Source organism: Puma concolor, chromosome B2 (genome assembly GCF_028749965.1).
Source record: "Puma concolor isolate L17-30 chromosome B2, mPumCon1.1.hap2, whole genome shotgun sequence".
Classification (NCBI taxonomy): domain Eukaryota; kingdom Metazoa; phylum Chordata; class Mammalia; order Carnivora; family Felidae; genus Puma; species Puma concolor.
This window is the reverse complement of record NC_141671.1, coordinates 112,266,548-112,293,288: the sequence shown is the minus strand read 5'-3', so window position 1 is coordinate 112,293,288 and position 26,741 is coordinate 112,266,548. Positions and strand designations below refer to the sequence as shown.

Below are 26,741 nucleotides of genomic sequence, written 5' to 3'. Positions count from 1 at the left end.
CGCCCGCTATCCCTCCACCTGGTACGTACCAGCCGCGCGCAGAGCTCCGCGCTGAGCCTGGGCCAGGTGTCCTCGCGCTCGGGTTCGCCCAGCCTCCCTGTGGCCGAGAGCTGCGACGCGGGCTCCAGCTCCCTGCCGCCTTTCCCGTCCACTGCGATGCGGACGCCTCTGAGCTGCTGGGCTGGGGCGCAGCCAGAAGGTGGCAGTGACTCGGGGGCGGAGGGAGCGACAGGCTGGACCCGCCCCCGGCGCAGAGCGCTCCCCCCCCCTCCCCGCCACGCACACACCCTCCTCGGTATCCGCGTGCAGTGGAGCTCTGGGCGCCGTGAGGCTCGCGGGGAAGAGCGACAGTGGCTCTTCCTGGTTGGCGCCCCGCGCAGGACTCTCCTGCAAGCGTGTTAACAAAACTCGTCAGTGATCACAGAACCTCTGTTCTACCCTCCTGCCACTCTGTCCTCCTGGGTGATTGCTCAGGTTGTGTTAAGAATTCGCTTGATGTGAGTGCAGGAATTTCGCCACTGTCCCAGTTCCCAGACGCTACAACTTGTCGGTTCGACCCATCGTGTGCGCCCGGGGGATGTATTCTCCAAGAGTCCTAAAGTTGCGTTTTGATCTACTCGTGACTGTTTGGAGAAGGTAGGAATGTGCATAGTTTTCTTATCTGCACCCAGAATCTGGGTCTTCTTGTTTATTAGCAGATTATTTTAACAGATTGGGAAGGAACATGCAATGCCAACAACTTTTAGGCAAAGAAAAATAGATAACAATGCCATATCCAGTTTCGTTTTCAGGTTCTCACAAGGAAAATTAGGTCCTTATTAGGGTTTCATTGTGTCCTTTGAAAGCCATGTTACCTGGAGCCTGCTTCGGATTCTGTGTCTCCCTCTCTCTCTAACCGTCCCCCGCTCATGCTCTGTCTCTGTCTCAAAAATAAAATAAAACATTAAAAAAAAATTTTTTTTTAAAAGAAAGCCATATTAAATGGATGACAATAGTGCTGAAAAAATTAAGATACGATTCTCTGGTTTGTCCTCATTAAAGTCCTGAGATCGCCTCTGTTTTCCTGAAAGTCGTTTTTAGTGCTTAAAATCTTAATACCAATATTCGCATTGGCATTCTGCTCTGGCTCCCTAACCAAGGCCTATGATACCTGCTTCACTAATGACTACTTCTAAATTCCCTTTTTAGGCAAAGGCTATGTGAGATACAAAATTATAATCAGTCAAATATTTGATTTAAAATACCAACTAATGGTGCTACAATCAGGCCCTTTAAGTTACTTAATATTCTTACCCCCACAATGTAGTAATAATCATCACTATTTTCATTTAACAAACCGAGGTCCAGCGAGGTTAGATAAGGTTTGAATAAAGTGAAATAGCTAAGACTGCAAATCAGTTTTTGAACTTAGGTTTTTCTGCCTTTAAGGTTGATCAACTTTTCTAAACTTAAGATCTGTTAATAAAGCTTATGATTTTTCTAAATGTCGATCCTGTATGTTTTATCTTCTAAGAACATAGTTGTGTGGTTGTTCAAATATTAATTAAAGGAATTGAGATTGATATTTTTAGTGTAACTTCAAAACTTATTGACATTATCAAAAATATTTGTATGCCAAATATATTATAAATATTATTATTAAGGCAAATTATTCTGAGTCCTATTCATTTGAGATAGCCTATAATAGAGAATGATACTAAAATGTTTAAATATTTGAGTTATACTATGATGATCGGATTTTTATGATTCTGCAACTATATATATACCTTTTACTCACAAAATTTGTTTTGTTAGCCTTGTATTTTGGGTTAAATTTGATAATATTATTAGTCTTTACTGATACACTTTTAAATTACATATTTGAAATAATCAGAATCACTTGAATGTATGTCCATGAACACTCTATCTTCAGTAGCTAGAGTAGCACAAAACAAGTGCTTAAAAGCAGTTTTTTAATGAAAAAATGTAATTTCACTTCCTTCAATTAAGACAAAATAATGACTTAAGAAACCACTGTAGAATGCTTTTGTCTACTTAGAATAGGAAGATTTTTGATAGTCTCTCACTTCTATAGGAAAGTAAGGGAGATGATGCCATCAGGTAAACAGCCTAAAGGTTTGCAGTAACTGTTGCTAAGAATGGTAGAGAGAACCTGACCATAAATCCAAAGAAGTACTTTTGAGTCCAGGAACTGGTGGTGGTAGTAGTTGCACACGGTTGTGTGAATTTTTGTAAAATGTATGATTCTAAATGCAGAAAGTTTAATCAACTGTGGGGCTTTACCAAGTGGTCTGATGGAAAAACTAGGAGAAAACTTGGCTGCCATTACTAAGAGAGCAGGTGAAGGACAGAGCCATGAGATTAATGTAATACTACATAGGAGAATAGGTGGAGACATAAAAAAAAAAGGAGAGAAAAAGAAGTTAAGGAGCTACAGATATAAATCAAATGAGGGAGAGAGAAAAATAAGCTATAGTCAAGGTGGGATAGGTTTCTTGAAAGTTCTAATAGTAGTGATGACATGGTTTATGGAAGAAAAGTGGGTGAGGTTGGCTGACATAGAATGAAGATGAAGAAATTGGAGACTAAGGTACTGGAAAGGCCTTTCACAAGGACACTGAAGCCACCAACAAATAAGAGAAGCCATGAGAGTGAGTCATATACCAAAGATTTCCATGAATGTGGAGGGATGATCTGAAGCCAAGTGGATGACTGTGCAGAGTTGGGGCAGAAGGTACATATACAGGAAGCAAGGGGCTAAACAGATCAAGGGCTGATATAAGAGGTGGTCCACTGTTCAAAATCAATACTGGGGAGCTACAAGGATATCAATGCTGCCTTCCATGGCTCTAGGAAGTTAAACAATAAGCATTTTATCCTGAGGAAAGAAGATCTATGGGAAACTATTCTCAGAAGAAAGTTGATTTTCACATAAAGCAAGAAAATGGATAAAGCATAGTGTGAAGAAGTTACCAAGGTAGTGGAATTTATCAGTATTGAACAAAGACTCTGCAAGGTCAGGGTGGATACATTTAGGAGGCAGAGCTGGCCTCACAAGTATCCAGCCTGTGAGTAGCACAGGGCTCTATTCTAAAAAGGCCCTGGGGCACCTGGGTGGCTCAGTCAGTTAAGCATCTGACTCCTGGTTTCGGCTCAAGTCGTGATCTCACAGTTTGTGGGTTCGAGTCCCAAGTCAGGCTCTTCATTGCCAGAATCTCTGCTTGGGATTCTTTCTCTTGTCCTCCCTCTCTTCCCCTTCCCTGGGGGATCTCTATTTCAAAATAAGTAAATAAACATTAAAAAGAAGAAGAAGAAGAAGGAGAAGAAGAAGAAGAAGAAGAAGAAGAAGAAGAAGAAGAAGAAGAAGAAGAAGAAGAAGAAGAAGAAGGAAAAAGAGAAGACATCTCCATGGTTCCCTTACAACTCTTCTGTTCTTGTCTTGAAATTCCTAGTTTTAAAGTGACCCCACATTTTCATTTTGCAATGGTTCCCCCAAATTATGCAGCCAGTCCTTTTTGGGGGAAGTGAAGGAATTGGAGTGCAGAGAAGGAAGAAGCAGTACAATCCCTCTGAGAATTAAAGTATGGGAGAGACTGAATCAGGAGGTGGTATTGTGAGGGGAAGCCAAGAATGGTGGAGGAAGCTGTGTAGTTGTAGGGTTTCAAGTGACATCCACTTGGGCTCTCTTCAGGGCCAGGCCAGCTGAGATGCGGGCAGGAGAGGCACACAGCAGTCCCCATCAGACTGCTCCATGTTTCCAGAAGCTAGTTTCCTAGGGCTGCTATAACATATCTCTGCAAACTTGGTGACTTGAACCAGCAGAATTTTATTTTCTCACAGTTGTGGAAGCCAAAGTTTGAAATCAAGGTGTTGGCAGGGCAGTGCTCCCTCTGAAGGCTCTAGGGGAGACCCCTTTTTGCCTCCTTAGCTCTTAGTGGCTATAGGTGATCATTGGTGCTCCTTGGCTTGTAGCTGCATAACTTCAATCTCTACCTCCACCTTCAAGAATATTCTCTGTTTTTCTTCTCTGTGGTCTTCACTTTTCTCTTATGAAATACTTTACCTGGTTAATCCAGAATAATCTCATCTGGAGCTCCTGATCTTAGTTACGTCTTCAAAGACCCTTTTTCCAAATAAGGTTACATTCACAAGTACTGGGGTTAGGACTTAGACATATCTTTTTGGAGACTAGCATTCAGTCTACTACAGTGAGGTTGGCTGAGGCCATACGAATAGCCAGTCTGGATGACACTGGCAGCTGATAGCTTTTCAGGTCTATTTAGAAAACCAGGATATCTATAATAATGTGAAGCTTATCAATGTTTCTAAAACTTTCCAACCATGAAATTTAATACATATGAAACCAAAAGATTAAAATTGCCTAGAGAGACTTTACATCCCCAGGAGTGACTATCTGTCCTTGGGGACAAAATGCACTGAGGAGAGGAGTCCTGTACCTGGGACAGTGTCCCATCTGGTTATAGAGAATTGAGCAAATGGAATCTTCCACTCCTCCTCTTCAGCCATCTTCCATTCTGGAGGACATATGTGGTTCCCTGGTACTAAAAGAGAGTCTACAGGATGACCACATCTCTCCCTGAAAATACAAGATTTAGAAAGATTGGAGGAATGACCTTGTGAATCTGTATCAGATGCTGAACTAGCTTTCCAAATCATGACTTATAAAGAACAATCTTAAAAACTCCTAAAGAAGGAAGAAAGGGGCGCCTGGGTGGCTCAGTCAGTTAAGCGTCTGGCTTTGACTCAGGTCATCATCTTGCAGTTTGTGAGTTCAAGCCCCGCATCGGGCTCTGTGCTGACAGCTCACAGCCTGGAGTCTGCTTCAGATTCTGTGTCTCCCTCTCTCTGTTCCATCTCCACCCTCTCTCTCTTTCAAAAATAAATAAACATTAAAAAATTTTTTTAATGAAAAAAGTAAAAAAATTTAAAAAACTAAAAAAAGAAGGAAGAAAGAAATGTTGAAACCATTCTGTGCCAACCTCATCCTCTTCCTCCAAACAACAGGCACTCTGAGAAATGGTTGAGTAGCTACCAAAGTCCAATGGAGCTCCCCTTAAATACAGTCACACTCTTCTGCTTATAATAGAACAGAAGCCATAAATTCCTTCAAATGTTCCACCTATTTTTTCTGGATGATGACAGTGAGAAGGTCCCATGTTGTGCCAGTGGGGGCAGCAACATAACTGGGCCAAGATCTGCAGATCAGAGGAGCAGCCATCTTTGAGTGACCTTGAAGGAAGTTGCCTTGAGACCAAGTTTGGATGACATAGTGGCCTTTGGCAGAAGGGAGTAAAGCCTGAGTTGGCCAGTGGTGACTCTGCTTCTGTGGTGTGGAAGAAAAGATATCATCACAGACCCACATCATCAAGGTTGGTGAATCCATTCATCTGAGGCTATAGAGTGAGAGGTAGAGCGAAGAGGAAGAGGATGCTCTCCTTTTAGAATTTAAAATAGAAATATTCTAACAAAGTATTCCAAATTATCATTACATTCATACGTTTCTCCTGCTTCTAGTCAATGGGGCATCATTTCACAGAGTAGCAGAGTATATGAAAACAAACAAACAAACATTTAAAAAAAAAAAAAAAACACCACTGAAAACAGGAAACCTTGTGCTCTGATCCCAAGTAGTAAGGCCATTAATTGTGAATATTCTCGCTAAAGTCAGTTTTCTCTGAAGGGAAAGAGAAGCTATAAGATCAAAAGATTGTCCTGCTCTAAAACTCTATAAACTGAATTGGCTTTCTTATTCAATCCAAACTCTTCAGCCCAGTGAGAACACCTTACCCACCCATCTCCATCTCACTTCAATTCTTACCATTTCCCAACCAAATCCTTTTCCAGATAAGCTAGTCAACTTGCCAGTCCCTGTGACTGGCTTCTGCAGTCCAACATTCATAATTGGTGTAGGTGATATGCTTATTTTCACTACTTTCTACTCCTAAACAATGTTATTTAATTCCCCCAAACTCCTGTTCACAAATAATCTACTTATGAAGACCTAGTGGTGAATTTTTTCCATCTCTGATCAATTTGTTCAAACATATGTCATGTGTTTGGGGAGTATAGCAATGTTAAATTAAAAGAAAACTAGTATTTTCTTAAGCTCTTGGCATGCCCTTAAAATACTTTCATCTGTATTAAGTCTCCTAATTAAACTGTAAGCACAAAGTTCTTATATTCCATAATAGAATATATGGAATTTTCCAACTTCTTCCAGTAAATAGACAATGTTTTAGAAACAATAAAAATAAAATTCCTAACCATGGAGCCATTCACTGGTACAGGACTGCAACATTCTTGGCCCAGAGTAGGCATTCAATAAATATTTTTATGTAAATATATAAGTAAGTCAATCGACCCTTTTCTATTCAACCATAATTTTATACATACACACACACACACACACACACACACACACACACACACACACAAACACATATGAAAACACCAACTATTCTTCTTCAATAGGATGACCTTTCACCAGTATGTGATAATTTATTTGTTCAAATTAGTTTTATTTTTAACAGCATATTTAAGAAATAGTTAAAACATTTTAATATACGTTTATATGTATTGCTTTTGTGTACAGATTCATAAAATCAGAGATGAGATCTTTAAGATTAGATGATCATCATAATTAAAAAATTAATAACTTCTAACCCAGGGGATCTCAGTGTCTCTAGAATTTTCTCTCTGTCCCTGTTTTTAAGTAAGTTCTCCACCCACCATAGGGCTTGAACTCACCATCATGAGATCAAGAGTCACATACTCTACTGATTGGCCGAGCCAGGTGCCTCTGGGATTTTCTATTATATTAGAAAACGTACATTTTTATCAGATGTCCAATAACATTTACATGATACTTATTATATTATTCACAGTAAATATTATGTATTATGGTCCTGAATTACTCATTAACTGTAGATAACTATATTGAATCCTAAGTTATCTTAAAAAATGAGTTGGGGGGGCGCCTGGGTGGCGCAGTCGGTTAAGCGTCCGACTTCAGCCAGGTCATGATCTCGCGGTCCGTGAGTTCGAGCCCCGCGTCAGGCTCTGGGCTGATGGCTCGGAGCCTGGAGCTTGTTTCCGATTCTGTGTCTCCCTCTCTCTCTGCCCCTCCCCCGTTCATGCTCTGTCTCTCTCTGTCTCCAAAATAAATAAACGTTAAAAAAAAAAAAAAATGAGTTGGGTCTTTTTTGATTTGAGGCAAATTCTAACGTAACTCAAGTATCGCTCATGGAAGTTAGGATGGGTAGAGTCATCTAAAAAGGGAAGCCTCTGAGATGTTCCTGGGGCATGGACTTGAATGCCATCTCAAAAAAATCTCCTTGGAAATTGAGAATTTACACTTAACTCAATTGCAACCTCCCCCCCACCTTTCTAAAAGTTTCCTTATACTGTACAGGAGTTAGAAAAGCTGTAAAAATTAACATTATCCCATAAATGTAAGGCAAATATGATATTGTGATTTATAAGAAATAATATATTTTGGTCATTCAGATGAATGGCAACCAAAATATATTTCTCATCATCCTCCATGGTTTCTGGTTCACAGCTCCTAAAACCTTTGGAGTGATAAGTGATAAAACCTTTCCTGTGATAAGGGTGATAAAGGTATCTTATCTTTTGTTATGTTAATGAGGTGACTTTTGGGAAGCTCTCAGGTAACCTAAGGACAGTGAGCTGATAGCCAGGAGAACCAACCATGTCATTTTTTTAAATTTTCATTTCCAGTTTGTTTGTTTGTTTGTTTTTAATATAAATAATTTATCGTCAAATTGGCTTCCATACAGCACCCAGTGCTCATCCCAACAAGTGTCCTCCTCAATGCCCATCACCCATTTTCCACTCTCCCCCAGCCCCCATCAACCCTGTTTGTTCTCTGTATTTAAGAGTCTCTTATGGTTTGCCTTCCTCCCTCTCTGTTTGTAAGTTTTTTTTCTCCTTCCCTACCCCCATGGTCTACTGTTAAGTTTCTCAAGATCCACCTATGAGTGAAAACATATGGTATCTGTCTTTCTCTGACTGACTTATTTCACTTAGCATAACACCCTCAAGTTCCATCCATGTTGCTGCAAACGGCATGATTTCATTGTTTCTCATTGCTAAGTGGTATTCCATTGTATATATAAACCACATCTTCTTTATCCATTCATCAGTTGATGGACACGTAGGCTCTTTCCATAATTTGGCTATTGTTGAAAGTGCTGCTATAAACATTGGGGTACATGTGCCCCTATGCATCAGCACTCCTGTATCCCTTGGGTAAATTCCTAGCACTTGCTGGGTCATAGGGTAGTTCTATTTTTTGAGGAACCTCCACACTATTTTCCAGAGAGGCTGCACCAGTTTGCATTCCCACCAACAGTGCTAGAAAGTTCCCATTTCACCAGCGTCTATAGTTTCCTGAGTTGTTCATTTTAGCCACTCTGACCGGTGTGAGGTGGTACCTCAGTGTGGCTTTGATTTCTATTTCCCTGATGATGAGTGACATTGAGCATTTTTTTATGTGTCTGTTGGCCATCTGGATGTCTTCTCTGGAAAAGTGTCTATTCATGTTTTCTGCCCATTTCTGGGTTATTTGTTTCTCGGGTGTGGAGTTTGGTGAGTTTTTTATAGATTTTGGATACTAGCCCTTTATCCCACGTGTCATTTGCAAATGTCTTTTCCCATTCCCTTGGTTGCCTTTTGGCTTTGTTGACTGTTTCCTTTGCAATGCAAAAGCTTTTTATCTTGATGTCCCAATAGTTCATTTTTGCTTTTAATTCCCTTGCCTTTGGAAATATGTCAGGTAAGAAATTGCTATGGCTGAGGTCAAAGAGGTTGTTGCCTGCTTTCTCCTCGAGGATTTTGATGGCTTCCTGTCTCACATTCAGGTCTTTCATCCATTTTGAGTTTATTTTTGTGTATGGTGTAAGAAAATGGTCTAGTTTCATTCTTTTGCATGCTGCTATCCAGTTCTCCCAGCACCATTTGTTAAAGAGACTGTCTTTTTTCTATTGGATACTCCATAAAATACCTAGGAATAAATCTAACCAAAGATGTAAAAGATCTGTATGCTGAAAACTATAGAAAGCTTATGAAGGAAATTGAAGAAGACATAAAGAAATGGAAAAATGTTCCATGCTCATGGATTGGAAGAATAAATATTGTTAAAATGTCAATACTACCCAAAGCAATCTACACATTCAATGCAATTCCAATCAAAATTGCACCAGCATTCTTCTCAAAGCTAGAACAAACAATCCTGAAATTTGTATGGAACCACAAAAGACCCCAAATAGCCAAAGCAATATTGAAGAAGAAAACCAAAGCAGGAAGCATCACAATCCCAGACTATAGCCTCTACTACAAAGCTGTAATCATCAAGAGAGTCTTATTTTGGCACCGACCATGTCATTTGAGGGTTGTAAGTTTCAGTTTCCCAGACTTCCAGGGAAGGATAGGACTTGGAGTTTGAATCAGCCAATGCCAATGACTTAAGTCAGTCATGACTGTGCACTGAAACCTCCATAAAAACCCAAAAGGACAGGGTTGGGAAAACTTCCAGGTTGGTGAACACCCAGAGGTGCCTGGAGAGGTCAGGGAAGCTCCTCATGCTTTCCCCATACCTCATCCTATAATATCTCTGCATCTGGTTGTTGATTCATATCCTTTATCCTATCTGTAATAAACTGCTAAACGTGTTTCCCTGAGTTCTGTGAGTCACTCTGGAAAATTAAAAGAACCTACAGAGGAGGTCATTGGAACCTCCATTCCAGAAGTACAGGTAACAGCCTGGGGTTTGCAACTATCTGAAGTAAGGGGTGGAGAATAATCTTGTAAGACTGAGCCCTTAACCTGTGGAATGTGATACTATCTTCAGGTAGATAGTGTCAGAATTGTGTTGAAATCTTGGACACCCTACTGGTGTCCTAGAATTGCTTGGTGTAGTGGTGGGAGACACCCTCCCCACATTGAAATTGGGTCCAGAAACCCTAAAGGAGAAAATAACAACAAAAAATCGTATGCTTTCATTTAAAATATCTGAACAATTGAAATATACTCTTTAGCATTAACATTTGTCTGGGTTTCTTGGATTAGATGCATCTTATCCATGATTCTCCTTTTTAGTTGCAGCCCTAGACAAAATTTTAACTTAAGTAAAGCCTGTTGCCTTTCTGCATCTTTTTCATCTTCTCCTTTCCAGCTATTTAAGTTCTCCTGTGAGCCGTGAGTGGGTTTATAAACACATTGACCCTCTCAGTAGGTTTTTGTGCAACACTCTTTGAAGTCAGCAGTGAACTAGAGCAGAGCAATTGACATTGCAGAAGAGAACTTTAGAGAAATAGTATAATATCAGAGAATGAATAATTTATTTCCAAAGATTAGAGTCTAAGCACCACTCTAATACCTATAAGGAGACATCTTCCTTTACAAATGAGACCCTAACATTACCAATTAATAGATATGCGTACAATAAATCTTTTCCCCAACCTTGTATTAATTTTCTAAAGAAGAGGGGTGCCTGTGTGGCACAGTCAGCTAAGTGTCTTACTTCAGCTCAGGTCATGATCTCATGGTTTCGTTTTTGGGTTCAAGCCCTGTATGGGACTCTGCACTGACAGTTCAGTGGAGCCTAAAGCCTGCTTCGGATTCTCTGTCTCCCTCTCTCTCTGTTCCTCCCCTGCTTGTGCACACGCGCATGCTCACTGTCTCTCTCTCTCTCTCTCTCTCAAAAATAAATAAATATTTTTATAAAAAGAAAAAAATAAGAACAAAATTTGTTTCTTGGAAGGAACAAGGACTGACTGCAATCTATCACCTTGAGAATTTACCAGACAAGGCCCATATTTTCCTAACCTTTTCCAAACTATTTAACGAAGATTCCCTTTCTTAAGTAATAAGGAAAATTTTGATATAGATTACTAGGTTGACAGGGTTTTTTTCCCAATACTTTTTTAAAGTTGCCCTACTTTGTCCTGTGTACAAAATGTGTTTTTAATTCTGTTCTTAGGATTTTCTCTTTGCCAGTGATTTTAAGTCTTTTTCCTCTCTGTGTTTTATTTTGAGTAGTTCTTTTTGCTGTTTTACTCTGTAGTGTTTAATCTACTGTGAATCCTATACAAGTGTCCATTTCATCTCGGATGCTATATTTTGCATCTCTAGAACTTTGATCTAGATTTTGACTTTACCTACCTTCCATGCCTCTACTTAGTGTGCTCCATCTTTCCTCTACATGGGATATAGCTACAATAATTTTTATAATGTCATTACATACTAATTCAATTGTCTGTGTCAATTTTGGATTGTTTCTATTGATGGTTTTTTCTGTTCACTTTAGGTCACATTTCCCTTCTTCTTTACACGTGTCGTAATGTCTTATTAGTTGCCAGACATCGTGATTTTGCCTTGTTGGGTGGGTGATGGATAATTTTGCATTCCTATTAGAATTTTTGAACTTTGTTCTTGACCATAATTAAGTTACTTGGGAAGAGTTTATCCTTTTGAGACTTTCAATTAAGTTTTATGAGATAGGATTAAAGAGATTTCATTAGCCTAGGGCTTATTTTGCTCCACTGTGAGGTAAGAATTTTTTGAGTACTCAAACTAATGTGTCTTGAATAATGACTGAAATTCTAGGTGCAGGAACGTGAACTACTCTCAACTCTGAGCTTTGGTGATTGGTCTTTGTGTTCCTTCAGGTGGTTCTTGTTTCCTTACCTGCATAAACTGATTTGTATCCAAATGAAGACCTGAGGGTATCTTCTGGAGATTTCAAGCGTTCTTTCTCTGTGACGTTCTCTCTGTGCAGAGACTCTGCCCTGCAATCTCTAAAGATGTTCTGACTCCCCACATGACCAGTTTCATCTTTTCAACTCTGAGAGATGACCAGACTTAGCCTAGGTTCCTCCTCCCTGAACTAATACTGGGAAATTCTCTTCAGACACTGAGCTGAGGCAATCATAGTGCTTACTGCATTTGTTTCATCTTTTTCAGGGATCACTATCCTGTGCTGCCTTATGTTTAGTATCTGAAAACATTGCCCCATATATTTTGCCTGCTTTTATAGTTGTTTCAGGCAGGAGGGTGAATCTAGCCCCCATTACCTCATCTTTACTAGAAGCAGAAGTCCATTTAGTAATTTGTTTTTGCTTTTTAGGTTTAGTGTTTGCTTTGTTTTTTCATGTAAATCCTTTCTACAAAAACACTTAGTAAGAGTTCACTGCACAAAATGGACTTTTTATAAATGTTTTAGATTGGATGAAGTAAATCTTAAAAAGAAAGGAGAAATTCTGTTCACTTACATGTTGCTCAGAGACAAATTCATTGGGAGAATTTAGTGAAAGACTCAAATCTAAGATGACAGTTCTATTCTCAGCTCTGTTAATGACAACTTCTCTGGCCTTAACTTTTATGCCTATGTTTTCCCATAAAATGGTAATGGATGTTGACACTCCTCTTTAAAATTAAGAACAGTTTTTCTACATTATATGGAAACAAGGACAGCCTTAACTAGGATTATATTGAAATTCTATCTACGTTGCCTCTGAAGTACTTTATCAATTGTGAATGTTATCTGTTTATAAATTTTTCATTATTAATAAGGGAGCTGATTCCAAGTCATGCTCCTGGAAATCATCTGATGAAGTCACCATGAATAGCAACATTGGTGATGTATCTCAAGGAGGGGGGAAAATAAAAATTATTTCTTGGTTCAACAGTGGTAATATTCTCAGCTTTCACATTAACTGAATGACTTAATGGGTCTTTATTAATAAATGTCCCCATTTTTCCACAAAACATTTCTATGATGGTTATATAAAAGCAGCTTATACAAATTTTGCTGTATTTCAAAAGTAAAAGCTTATAAACTTGCTGCATCCAACTCTTTTCCCATCATTCCTCCTGGCTCCTATCAAGCCATATCAGGCATCCACAATAAGAAAGTTAAGTCGCACAGAAACATGAAAGAATTCTGCATTTATCCCAAAACCTATGTGCACAGATCTGTAGACACATTTGGTCTAATATATTATTAGAAGATTTAATTTCATTCCAGTGAACAAAACCTCTCAGTAAGGGGACAATTTATGGCTGAAAATATTAGTTTGCAGCATACACCTTTACCATCAATGCTTTTTATTTGTGAAAGTTCATGACAGAAAGCAACTTCCAAATATTCTTAAATTTAAAATCTAAACATTCTTAGATTTCAAGTAAAAAATATTAACCTTACCTGACTCTAAATACCAGAGTTATGTACATCATTGTTATGCAAAATCCCCAGACCTGTAGAATTCATATCAGCAGGGAGCTTGTTAGAAATATAGAGTCTCAGGGAGCCTGGGTGGTTCAGTCGGTTAAGCGTCTGACTTCGGCTCAGGTCATGATCTCGCGGTTTGTGAGCTCGAGCTCTGCATAGGGCTCTGTGCTGACAGCTCAGAACCTGGAGCCTGCTTCGGATTCTGTGTCTCCTTCCCCACCCCCACTGTGTCTCTGCCCCTCCCCCACTTGTGTTCTGTCTCTCTCTATCAAAAATAAATGTAAAAAAAAATTTTTTTAAGAAATATAGGATCTCAGGGGTTGGATTAGTTGGTTAAGCAACCGACTCTTGATTTTGGCTCAGGTCTGATCTCATGCTTTGTGAGACTGAGCCCCAAGCTGCGAGCTGCACTGACAGCACAGAGCCTGCTTGGGATTCTCTCTCTCCCTCTCTCTCTGCCCCTCCCCACTCTCAAAATAAATAAATAAATAAATATAATAATAAAAATAGATTTATTTTTTAAGTGTATAAAGGGAATGAAATAAATATATCAACCACCAGGCCTGTGTTTACTGAAATTAAACATTAAATTTGGCTCTTCACTTCCTGGAAATCAAGTCAAAAAAGGGAAGCAAAACAGAATATATAGCCTGTTATCATTTGCAATCCCATGTATAGAATCCCAGTTGAAGATATTAATAGCCACATAGTTCATTTTGCTTTTTAAAACCTTCTATACAGATGATCAACTTTTTGAATCAGGCTTTTGTCTGAAGAGTTATATGTCTATAGTAAATGAAAGATGCTTATATTTGGTTTAGTGTCATTTTAATTATTGAAAAAGTCTATACACACAAAAAATCTAAATCCCATTGGCTGAGTCCTTAATAAAGGAAACGGGTGAGAACAAAGATAAGGTTTGATTTTTAAAAATGAGAAAAATTTTGACTTCATAATGTTTGATAAAGTAATATTCACCTGGTCAAAACCATCTGGTTAGGTATCCATGAAACAACTGGAATTATGGAAATAAAGTACATTTTGCTCAATACAAATATTCAATCCTTCCTTAGATGAAAACACTTTGAGAACCAATAGTTTTCATGTACATTTGTATTGGCTTATTCTGTGACAATGTTTGTATTAAAACCAGAAACAGAATACTGAGTTCTTGACTAGGGCTTCAACTACTATCTTGAAAATTGAATTTGAGTAAGTTGAGATCTATGAGAAGTTATATTACAAAGAATGGTAAATGGATATTTTTCTTACTTTTTTTCCAAATTTATTTACTTAGAGACAGAGCACAAGCAGGGGAGGGACAGAGAGAGAGGGAGAGAGAGAGAATTCCAAGCAGGCTCTGTGCTGTCAGCACAAAGCCCTACACAGGTCCCAAACCCACAAACCACAAGATCGTGACCCAAGCCAAAGTCAAACACCCAACCGACTGAGCCACCAAGACGTCCTGATATTTTTCATTTCTAGCAAAACAAGCAGTAGAGATCAGTATATCACTGAAAAAGAAGGAGAAGGAGAAGAGGAGGAGGAAGAGAAGGAGGAGAAGGAAGGAGGAGGAGGAGGAAGAGGAGAGAGAGAAAGGGAGCAAAGCAAAGCAGTAATTTCCAGTAGTTACTCAGTTATTCAGAAGAAAAGCACGCAGTCATAAGAAGTTTTACTAACCTGGCGATGTGTGTGTAGGTGTTAGGGTGGTGATAATGTGTGTGTATGTGGCAGGGTGGAGGTGGGGGTGGGGTGGTATGTGTGTGTTGGGAAATAGAAATTAGATGAAAGACCTTCCTAACTGTAGAATTATTTAATGAGGAAAAACTGGAATATGTGGACTTTCCCACCACTTTATCTCTATATTTAAGGATAATTTAGATAAACCATAATCTGCTTATATGTCTGAGACCCACATGTTTTAGGTTTGTTTTTTTGTTTTTTGGTGTGTGTGTGTGTGTGTGTGTGTTTTGTTTGTTTTGTTTTGTTTTGTTTTAAGTAAAGCTTGTGATAGATATGCACATGAAGAAAAGGGACAATTCTAAAGGAACCACACAAGAGTAGTTTAGCATTGGTAAATACTCTCCATGCTTTTATCTACTTACATCTACTCCCCCAGTCCTTGTCAATTGAAGTCAGTTGTCATCTGTGTGCAAGAGGACAGCCCTGTGGGCAGAACACTGGGCAGCTTCATCTCCCCACTGTCACTTTCATCTTCAGTCTCTCCCCCGCCATCTTCTGACTCTGACTCTCCCATCCCCTTTGGCCACACTAATCCAAGAAAACTGGCTGGTTTTTCCACTTTTGCCGAAAACCTTGAAAAGCTTGCCACTGGGATTAAATGGTCATAGCTGTACGATATGTGTCTGTATTCATCAAGTTAACTAAAGAGGTAAATAATCTACACTTTTTCTGACTAAAAAAAACTATCATTTTACTGTCGGCCTACATTTATAAACTTCCCCCACAGGGAGAAAAAAGTAACTCTTCTTCAGTTTACCGAGTACTACCAAGTGCTTTTCTTTCATTACATCATTTATTACCTCCTTAAAACAATGTGCAAGATATGCAGTATCCTTGCCTTTAACAAAAGAGTAAACTGAGGCACAGATAGGTTTAATAACTTACACAAGATCTAACAACCTGTAAGTGGTAGAATCAGGTTTCAAAACTTGGGTATGTCTAAGCATTAAGCTGGTGATCTTAACTTCCTTACTGCATAACTTCCCTTAAATAAACCTCACAAAGTTTTGTTATGAATCATTTTTGATGTAAAAAAGCTATTCATGAAGCTCTTCTTCCTAAATAATGCTTTAAGATGACATCATATTCCTAGCAGCAGGATCAGACCTCAGAAAGATAAATATTTTAGTGAGATACCATTCTTCTCTACCAATAGTTTAGCATTTTTGTTTATTTCACTGTTTTCCCCTAAGTATATGTTTAAGTGCCCCCATTTTTTCCTGGTCCTGATTTTTTACTCATTTCTTCTGATTTCCATTAATGTCAAAACATACATAATGATGAAGTACACAAGCAACAAAAGATAAAATATTTCAGAATAGTCAAACCCTGAAAATCCTGATCTTTCTTCACAGAATATGATGTAGTGAATATTTGAGTTTATCACTTATCTGGACTTGAAAAATTTGGTTTCTTACTATTAATGAAATTAACTCTGTTGACAAAACCATCATTAACTTAACTATCTTTTTTCACTACTGATCCCTACTCTTTATAATTTTCTTCATTTTATATAATAATTACATATCAAAAACTTATTTATCTCTTTTATAGAACATTAGCAGGCCCAGAATGACAACCCCTCTTGCACATCTGCATATTCTCTCCCAGCCCCAAGTATAAGGTGATGTCAAAATAGAGGTTTAGTTTTTACTGGATCTTGTGCTTTTAAAAACTTTTTTTTTACATTACATAAGTAATTCATAAATACATTCTATTTTTTACAAATTTAAACATGGAGATGAAATGGCCACTTTCAAAAGCCACCTTCACTTTTAGTCCTACCTGCCCTGTAGGTAACTATATCTATCACAAATTTAATATATTTCCCATCTTTTCTTAATACTTTTACATAAATATCACATGGATCCAGAACTACTATTATATTTTTGTTTACATGTCTGTGTGTTTTACATACTGTAGATATTCTATAACTTTTATTTTTTATCGTACGATGTCTTAGAATTCTGTTGCTATTATCAAAATAGGTATGACATTCTTTTTAACTTTTGCAAAGTAACAGTTTTATTTCCTAGAATAAAAATATTAAGATTCATTTAGCTACTCCCCATACAGAAAGAAACATTTAGGTTCTTTCCAGGATTTTATTATTATAAACATTGCTGGAATTAACTAACACTCATTTTTACGATTCCTTATATATATTATTGTAGGAGAGAAATAGGATTTCTGGCTACATCTTACTCTAGTAGATATTTCTATGGTATGAAGTTATATTAGGATCACAAAGGCTCAGGCACTAAATGAGAATCTCCTCAATCCTGGAGTCAAGAGTTATAAAAAGCCTCACAATTTAGCAGAAGTTGTATTTTTGCAGTGGAAAACATAATGTAGTGGGAATCAAGGGAAATGGACACTAAGCACTCCTGCCACTCATCAAAAGTTGTGCAGCCTCTCCAGACTTCCATATTCTTACTCCTAGTACCAGGGAACAGGACTAGATGATTTATTTCTCAGAAATGTTCCAGATCTATGTGGCATATTTCTGTTCTTCCTTTATTCATCCATCCAACAAGCATAAACAAAGCATATATAAGAATCTACAATGTTTCCACAAGGACAGAAAAAGAAAGAATACCAGGAAACAAAGCAATGTATAAACAGATAGATATCGCTTAAACACATTTATCTAGGCCACAAAATGTGTGCTTCCAAAAAAGAAAGAAAGAAAGAAAGAAAGAAAGAAAGAAAGAAAGAAAGAAAGAAAGAAAGGGTACAAAAGAGAAACATTTATCATTTATTTCGTTTTATTTGTCTGAATAAAGCAGCTGTTCGGTATATACTTTTATCTGCAAACAATAAAATCTGGAGTAAAGTTATTGCCCTCTCTGACCACCCCACTCAGGTGGAGGCATAAGAAGATTTGTTCTAACAAGTGCTCACATGTCTCCTGTGGCCCCAAAGAGGTCCTTGTCTGGAAGAGCTATGGCCAATACTAGGACTTGGAGTTCTGGGGGGCTGTTTCTTGTGTTCTCTAAGTTTGTAGCTGCCCAGATTCGTCTCAAGGCCCATCTGCTGGATTGTTCTACTAAATACAAGCCCTCTCATCTAGTATATCATACACTGCACATAGCATGCACACACACTGAATTAAAAAGGAGAGCCAAGGGCCAAGAAGGGGTTAAGTATGGTGAAAGGACTTCCTCAAGAAGAGACTTTCAAATTTAATACTTATGAAAGACCAAAAAGAAATACATAACCATTTTGTATTCAGGTTTTTAAGATTCCTCTCCTTTAACAGTGAGCCTATACATCTCTTCATTTATTTAAGCTTTCTTTGAAGTTATAGTCAAAGGCAAAAGGACTATGTGAGGACACAAAAGGATGAATCACAATAGACAGTGTAAAGTAAATAATGACATTGAATTATCAGTCTGCTGAGAAGACAACCAAAAGTAAATTATTATAAAGTACAGCTATATTAAAATGAGGAAAACATGTAACAGTATCATGACAGCAACTAACAATTGCAACATAAGTAATGAAAAACCTAACCAGGCAAGGACCATAAGTAAATTCCTGTTTGTCATTGCCATCCTCGGTTAAATAGATCAGCTTATTTTCAACATAGACAACATCTACCCACACAAAGTGGGAAATTGAAACACTCTCTGAGTAAGTGATTTCAAAGCATGATTTCACTAACCCTTTGTCAATTATATCAATTTTGTTAAGCTTAATTCAGTTCAGAGAACATTTGTTATGCACCAGACATTCTATTAATTGCTAGGAACATAAACATGACAATGTGCTTCCTACCAAAAGGAGTTTACTTTCCATTGGAAATATTTCAAAGTTCTCAAATCTCAAAACCAAATTTCAAAGTGTGTCATCTTTAAAAAAAGAAAAGGAAAACAAACAGGAAGAGAAACAGGTTACTCTATTTTGCAAGGACTCAGCATGATTAGCATAAGGAAGTAATAGCTCCAAAAACATTAGGAATCGCTATTCTGGATGATTTGAGAAAATAGAATTTTGCCCAGTTTTAATACTTGGTAGCAAATTGCTTGAGGGAAGCAGGATAATAGCATAGAAAGAACACTGGACCAGAAGTTAAGAAACTAGGTTTTAGCTATGTCCTTCCATTAACTTGCACTGTGTATTTACATAATTTAATTTTATTTGCATAGACTTTCTTTAGCTGTGAGAGAAGGAGGAAATTAAACAATATGTGGACACTTTCAGCTAGTTGTTTGTGTAGAAAAGTAGCAAATAAAGATAGACCAGATAGGTGAGTTCAACGAAAGCCAGGTAAAGTTGAAAGGTATTCAATTATTCAGTAGACCATCTGCTGCTCTTTGTGTATCTTACCTCACTGTATTGGATAAATATTCTTCCACTGATCATAGTACTTTGCGATTAAGGTATTTAGTGAATTTACTATTTTGGAACAACAGTAAGTTCATCAGACAGCTCATACTTAGTCTCAATCTTCCATTTTAAAATCCTTTTGTAATACACTAAGGCTACATTTCTGACCATGAATAAATAATATGGTAAATATAACTTAACATTTCCTTGGTTCTGTTCATTTTTTGAAACTATACTTAAATCTCATGATGGAAAAGTTAATAATATCTGAGATAGGAGATAGTTTTACCTAATATTGTTTCATCTTTCCTCTAAATGTGGAATGTAGGAAAAAAATATCCTCTAGGTTGTTAATCAGTGTATCACAGGCCTCTAACTTGTTGCTATGTGATTTACTTACTGAATTTATTTACGCAACAATAAAACACCTGGTTAAAATTCTATTCATGATGAGTTAATCTAGGACTTATTATAATTTCCAAATGATATTTCACTTTTGTGAGGACATATTTAACCTCTGGTTTGTAGATGTAAATTTTATTGTATTTTAAAGTTTATTTATTTATTTTGAGAGAGAGAGAGAGAGTCGGGGAGGGGCAGAGAGAGAGGAAAAGAGAGAATCCCAAGCAGGCTCCATGCTGCCAGCACACAGCCTTACATGGGGCTCAATCCCACAAACTGTGAGATCATGACCTGAGCAGAAATCAAGAGTCAGACACTTAACTGACTGAGCCACCCAGGCACCTGTACTGGACCCAGCATTGCACATTCAAGTGAGTGTTGTACACTCATCACCCAAAAGCTCATCTCACATCAACAAGTAAAAGTAGAACATATTTAATGGCCATATATCAACCAATGGAATGTCTGATAAAGGCAGGACTGGTGATAGCAGTGCTTCTTAGATCTATTCCAGCAGGACTGCCGTATCTTTTCTCATTTCTCAACCTTCCCAAGAATCTTCTAACAAAAGACATTCCATTGGCTATGGAAAAGCTAAGAAAAGTTTAAACTTAGCTGACACTCTCCCTAGTGTCAGATACAATACATCCATACATTTCAAAAGAGTGGGGCAGGGTGTATCAGGCCAGAAGAATAATAGGTAAGACCTTACCTTCATTTCTCTGTGGCTTCCAGAATTAGACTCTCCCGTACTGCAAAGACAGTAAATACTAACTTTCCAGCTCTCCATTCAAGTTAAACATTGGCCTCAGGTCCAAATGAAGGTCTAATAATCCTAACACTTGGCCTTTCTGCTCTATTCTCACTCGTCTCAGAGGATCTTAAGGAACTGTTTACCTCTCAAGTTGAAAAAAATAATTTAAATTTGAGTTTGTGAAAATAAACTAATCCAGAGTGGATTATTGTTAGTGTTATTAATATCATCAGCATGATGATTAATAATGTTTGTTAGATTTGGTATTTATGCCTAGAATGAAACTAAAAAGACACATTAGGATAATAACTGCAAAATGCAAATGTGTGTGTGACTGTGTGTGTGTATTCTTTTTAATTAAATAAATGGTGGGAAGAAGTGTAGTGCTCAGGTAGCATCCTAAAGTAATAGTATCGGGGCGCCTGGGTGGCGCAGTCGGTTAAGCGGCCGACTTCAGCCAGGTCACGATCTCGCGGTCCGTGAGTTCGAGCCCCGCGTCGGGCTCTGGGCTGATGGCTCAGAGCCTGGAGCCTGTTTCTGATTCTGTGTCTCCCTCTCTCTCTGCCCTTCCCCCGTTCATGCTCTGTCTCTCTCTGTCCCAAAAAAATAAATAAACGTTAAAAAAAAAAATCTAAAGTAATAGTATCAAAGATTGAATGGAATAACCTAGTAAGCAAAAAAAAAAAAAAATGTTAAAGAGGTATTTCAGGGAATGATTTGTGAATAATTGTATTCTACAAGATGAATTATGAGTCTAATCTTTAATATATCTCATACTGGTTTATTACCAATGTCATTATTAGAATAAAAATTCTCAATTACTGGAAGAATTTAATATTATTAAGAACATATAAGTCCTTCCATAGAAGTGCTTTAGCACTCCTGTCTCACTATTTGTTGTCTGCATAATGTAGAAGATACTATTAATATGTCTGTTTTAAGGCTAGTAATATCATATATATTTCTGAAATATATTCTCAAAATTATTAAATACTCTATTCATTTACTCAAAATAATCTTCACCAAAGCTTAGTTTATTTGATTTCTACAGTGTATCATGCAATGGAATCAAACAGCCATCCATATAATCAACCTATTTGAGAAAAATAGCCAAAAGGAAAAAAAATGTTTATGATGGAAGTGTTTTTCTGTCATGATTGTCAAGACCATTCTATATTTTATATCTCTTCAAATTACATAGATTACTCAGCAGATAATTATGAAGTCAGGAAAACAAAACACAACTTGCATAACCAAAGATGATAAAATGCAAGAATAATGTGTCCATATTTCCAATATCTTATTCAGTAACTATTTCTTTCATGACTACTATGGGTTAAGTACCATTTTAAGTCTTAGCATATATAAAAACAGACAAAAATCTCTGACCTTGTGGAGACTATATCCCAGTTCTACTTAAAGATATTTATAGATGATGATATGTTAATGTGGCCTTCATTGCTTTTATCACAGACTGTACAAAGCTATTGCACCTTCTACAAATATCATCCATCACCACAAAGAAGGCAGATATCATCCCAGGTGCATAGATTAGAAAACACTGCTGGTCATAATATTTCTCTGTCTAGCCCCTTCAGCAAGTAACATCATCCCTAACTTCAACTTCTTTGAAAGACATATTTACAATCATTAGTAAGAGTGACATTTGAGGGGAAAAAAATCCCAGACTTTATATTCAGAATTTGTTTGTTTAATATATTATGTTATAAAACTGCCTTTTGGCCTTTGGAATCTTTCCCATTCATTCGCATCTGAATGAAAGCCAAAGCCAACAACAGAGCGAGTTGTTGAACAGTGACCACATCTCCTTATTCTTCTCTTACATTGTCTTATTCACTTCTTCTTTTTTCATGGCACATGGAAGAAAATAAAAAGGAGCCCAAAGGCATGACTGATGAGTTCTGCTTGGTGAAGAAAATTTACTGGATTCTGGGGAGACACATTAAGTCTCAAGGATGACCTGGAAGACTCTAGGACTTTAACATTTTTTATAGAATGTTAACTACTATAGTATTAGTTCCATGCAGGTGACAGAAATAACTAGAGTCCTCTCATCTATCATCAAGAGGCACAAACATTTTTTGAGCATCTACTATGTGTTAACCATGAAACATACATCGTGTGGCTCATAGTGTAAAAGACCACCTCTACACTCAAAGGGAAAACACACACACACACACACACACACACTCTATATATATACTACCACCAATGGATGATTCCTGGTTCATATGTATATATTTATATATGTAAATGTATGTTTATATGCACATACATTTATGTTCATATATATGTATGGTTCATATGTATTTATGTAAAAGAAGAGCATAAAAATTTAAAAATACAGAATGATTCCATAATTTACATTTATACCCACTGCCCACCCTATATTCAGACTACTCTTGCCCATAAAGACAGAAAGCTGGAAAAAAACTTAATAACTGTTATGTATAGAAAGATGCAATCATGAAAACATATCCTCATGGCTCAATCAACCAATATTTACTCAGCAGTCAGACATCTGGCACAATTAAAGATTTGCAGTGTTCCCTGCCCACAAAAGAGATTAAGATATAAGAAGGAAGAAAAACAGAACAAAAGTATGATAAATGCAAGTGCATGTGGATAAATCACAGAATTGTAAGAACACACACACTAAAAGGAGGATCAAGTTTGTGTAACAGAGAAAATAAATTCTTTTAAGCCTTTAATCTCAATCCTTGAAATTTTAAAGATTTGGTCATTGTTTTTCAACATTTATTTGGCAAGTTTTTATATTTAACCTAGTCTTGCATCTTCCATTCCAAATATATTTAAGTCTTTGAGAAGTTCTCCGACCAAGCAATTTGCATGACTGCTTCTCTGTTCAGTTTTTCATGGTCATTGCCTGATAATTTTGATAATAACTAGCAATCATAAGTCACAATGGAATGGAAAATCTTCCACTGCTAAAGAAATGTTATATCACATTGATTTAGAAGAATTGAACCATTATAATCCCTGGGTGGCTCAGTTGGCTGAGCGTCTGCCTTCCACTGAGGTCATGATCTCGCAATCTGTGGGTTCGATTCCTGCATCCAGGCTTTCTGCTGTCAGCATGGTGCCCGCTTTGGATCCTCTGTCTCCCTCTCTCTCTCTGCCCCTTCCCCGCTTACACTCCCACTCTCTGCACTCCCTCTCAAAAATAAATAAACATTTTAAAAAATGTTATAATAAAAGCAACTCTGACATGACTGGTGGGGGGAGCAAATTCTCTAAACAGAAATCTGCATTTCCCAGGAGATCTTAAATTTCTGTACCAAAAAAACGGCTTCAGACCTAAAAAGTCTATTCTATCTTTTGTATAGAAAATTTGTGATGGGATTATAATGGTTCAGTTCTTCTAAATCAACGTGATATAGTAGTTAAACTTATATTTTCACAAAACTACTAGGCCTATTTGAGGAGTGAAGTGATATCCTGGCTGTGTGGTCTCCAGCGGTCCTTGACCGTCAGCATATCTCAAGCCTGTGATGAATGGAAGACCCTGGACATTTGGCAGGCGAGAGTCTGAAATACAGATCAGCGGCACCCACCCTGGTGGTAGCTGAGACAAGAACTGATGATAAAGATTGTTTCTCCACCAGCTACAATTCACATGTTTTCTAAAAGGAGTAAAACAGCAGATTTACCACAGGTACTGTCAAACAAGATACTGAGCACAATTCAGTGAAAACAAATAAACCTTCCTATTCCATCTATCCTTTAATTTTTTACTTTGGAGGCTCACTAGAACAGATTCAATTGGAAAAAAAAAAGAAAGAAAATGTTTGTGTGCCAGGAACTGAGAAGATACCAGACCTAATTATATTTTCTGCTGCTTAGATGGTACATGGAGATACAGTAGAGGAGAATTCCAGTGTCAATGATGCAACAACAGCATGAAAACCCTGGCATTCAGGGAGGCAAACTAACAGTATGAAGCTGGGCAAACCCTGCCCTAGCAAACAATTCACTTCATTAAGAGGCTAACGAAGAAAATTAATTTTTAAGAAAGAAAAAGAGAATGAGGAAAAATGCAAATAGGAAAAAAATATTTCTAATTCACTTCATAAATAACATACTAATGGCAATAGGCTCAATAACTACCTTCATTTAATCAAAGAGATGAAAACAGATAGCATCATTACATGCCAAAGGCATTTTCCAGAGATCCCAATTTCCCCTCAAAATCAACCAAATTCCAATTTCTGAAGTTTTGTTTTCTATAACTCATAATTGAAGATACTATGAGCATGCTTTTCCGTGCTTAGATACCACTTGAAACATTTCAGTCTATGGAAGAAGCTTCAAGCAAATGATTTTAGTGTTTAAATTTAAATCCATTCACATAAAATCCTCTATTTTCAAAAAGGGAAAACAATTTTTGAAACCTTTGATATATTGGACTAGCAACACTGGTCAAATATAAAATAGTTGACAAATAATTTTAGTACAAATTCACTGAAAAATATTTTTGTACTGTAAAAATTTAAATAAGAAATACGTTAATTCTACTGAATAAAAAGCACGTTAAAACCGATTTTTAATAATTTCAGGATAAGGTTGATTGCATTATCAGTCTATACACGATCTCTTTTCTTTGCACTTGAATCATTCTAAATGAGAAACATCTGGTTGTGTTTAACATGTATCATTTATTTTATGTGGGTACTTGTGTAAGAACAATTCAGATTTCCTCCAGCTGAATTGTAGAGAGGATGCCACTTTACTATCAGCAATAATATTCATCATTTGTAACCTGATATTGATACATGGGGCCCAGAAGATAACTCTTATTTTGTGGTATAATATTTTTAATTAAGAGATATGTCTTAAATTTTAAAATTTTCATGAATAGATGATTAAGTACATTATATTTTTGTAAATAGCACTTTGTTTTGTTACCAATTATTGACTAATATTCATTTCAAGAAATATTTACTGAGTGCCTAATCTGGTGTAAAGAGCCATAAAAATGAATACACAAATCTCTGCTCTGTAAAAGACTATAATCTAGTCTTTTATGGGGAATAAAAATAATTAATATATTCTTGTAAGAGAAGATAAAGGAAGTGGCATTAAAAAATAATAGGAAGAGACTTTAAATGAGAAAACAGTTCCAAGTGATTGGGGTGCCTGGGTGGCTCAGTCGGTTAAGCATCACTTTGGCTCAGGTCATGATCTCACAGTCCATGAGTTTGAGCCCCGCATCAGGCTCTGTGCTGACAGCTCACAGCCTGGAGCCTGCTCTGGATTCTGTGTCTCCCTCTCTCTCTCTGCCCCTCACCCGTTTGTGCTCTGTCTGTCTGTCTGTCTCTCTCCCAAAACAACTTTAAAAATTTTTTTTAAATAATAGTAATAAAATAAATAAATAAAGATGGCTCTTGAAGAATACGTTAGGCAATATAGGCTAGAAGGGGAAAAGGATATTTCATGCAAAGAAAATACAAATGCAAAGATATGGAGGTGGGAAAGCATGGTTGTGCATCAATGAAAAGTCCAATGTAATTAGAATGTAAGAAGTCAATGAGAAAATAATTTGAAATAAACCTGAGAAAGTAGGTTGTAGGTAAGCTATGGTAGCCTTAAACTCCTGACTATTCTGAAGTAACAAATCTTGGAAGGGGTTTGAGCAGGTGGAGAAATATGATCAGATCTAACCATCAAAAGATTACATCATCAACCGTGTACATTGTGGGAAAGAGAGGCAGGCTCTCAGAGCCCAGGCAGGAACCGACAGAGACCAAGATTAGGGTAGTGACCTTGGAAACAAAAGGAAGTAAGGATTGATTTTACAGAGGGAACCTGGACAACCAGGCATATAACTGAATGTAGGAAATGGAAAAGACAAAATAACAGTTTGATATCTTGGTGACTACAAAATCAGTGTTGTAATTAATAGTAACAGATAAGTCCAGATGATTTTGCATGAGAAATTGATGAGTTCCATTTTGAACAAGTAGAATTCAAGATTTTAGAAAGGTGTCACGGGGGAGAGGTCAAGAAATTATATTACCCTTTTTTACCCACGTGAATTAGCAATCCTGCTAGCATGAAGTATCATACATGATGCTAACTCATTTGCCAAGTCTCTCAAAATGTCTTGCTTACACCCTGATTTTATTTTTGTCCATACCTCCCATGTCTCCTTTCACTCATGTTTGAAGCAGAATTGATCTTCCTGGCTCTTATAAA

At 37.3% G+C, this 26,741-nt stretch overlaps 1 protein-coding gene across 4 annotated transcripts in view; it reads right to left on the bottom strand.

The window, feature by feature from the left end:
• Positions 1-26,741, bottom strand: part of PKIB (cAMP-dependent protein kinase inhibitor beta) — a 182,850-nt gene that overhangs the window by 108,063 nt on the left and 48,046 nt on the right. For 2 of the 4 annotated variants that reach the window (XM_086707715.1, XM_025925804.2), the window contains exon 1: positions 30-160. The exons of the other annotated variants lie outside the window; for them this stretch is intronic. The gene's annotated coding sequence lies outside the window, so the exon portion shown is untranslated. Of the gene's footprint in view, positions 1-29; positions 161-26,741 lie in introns of those variants that run through there. 4 annotated transcript variants of the gene reach the window in all.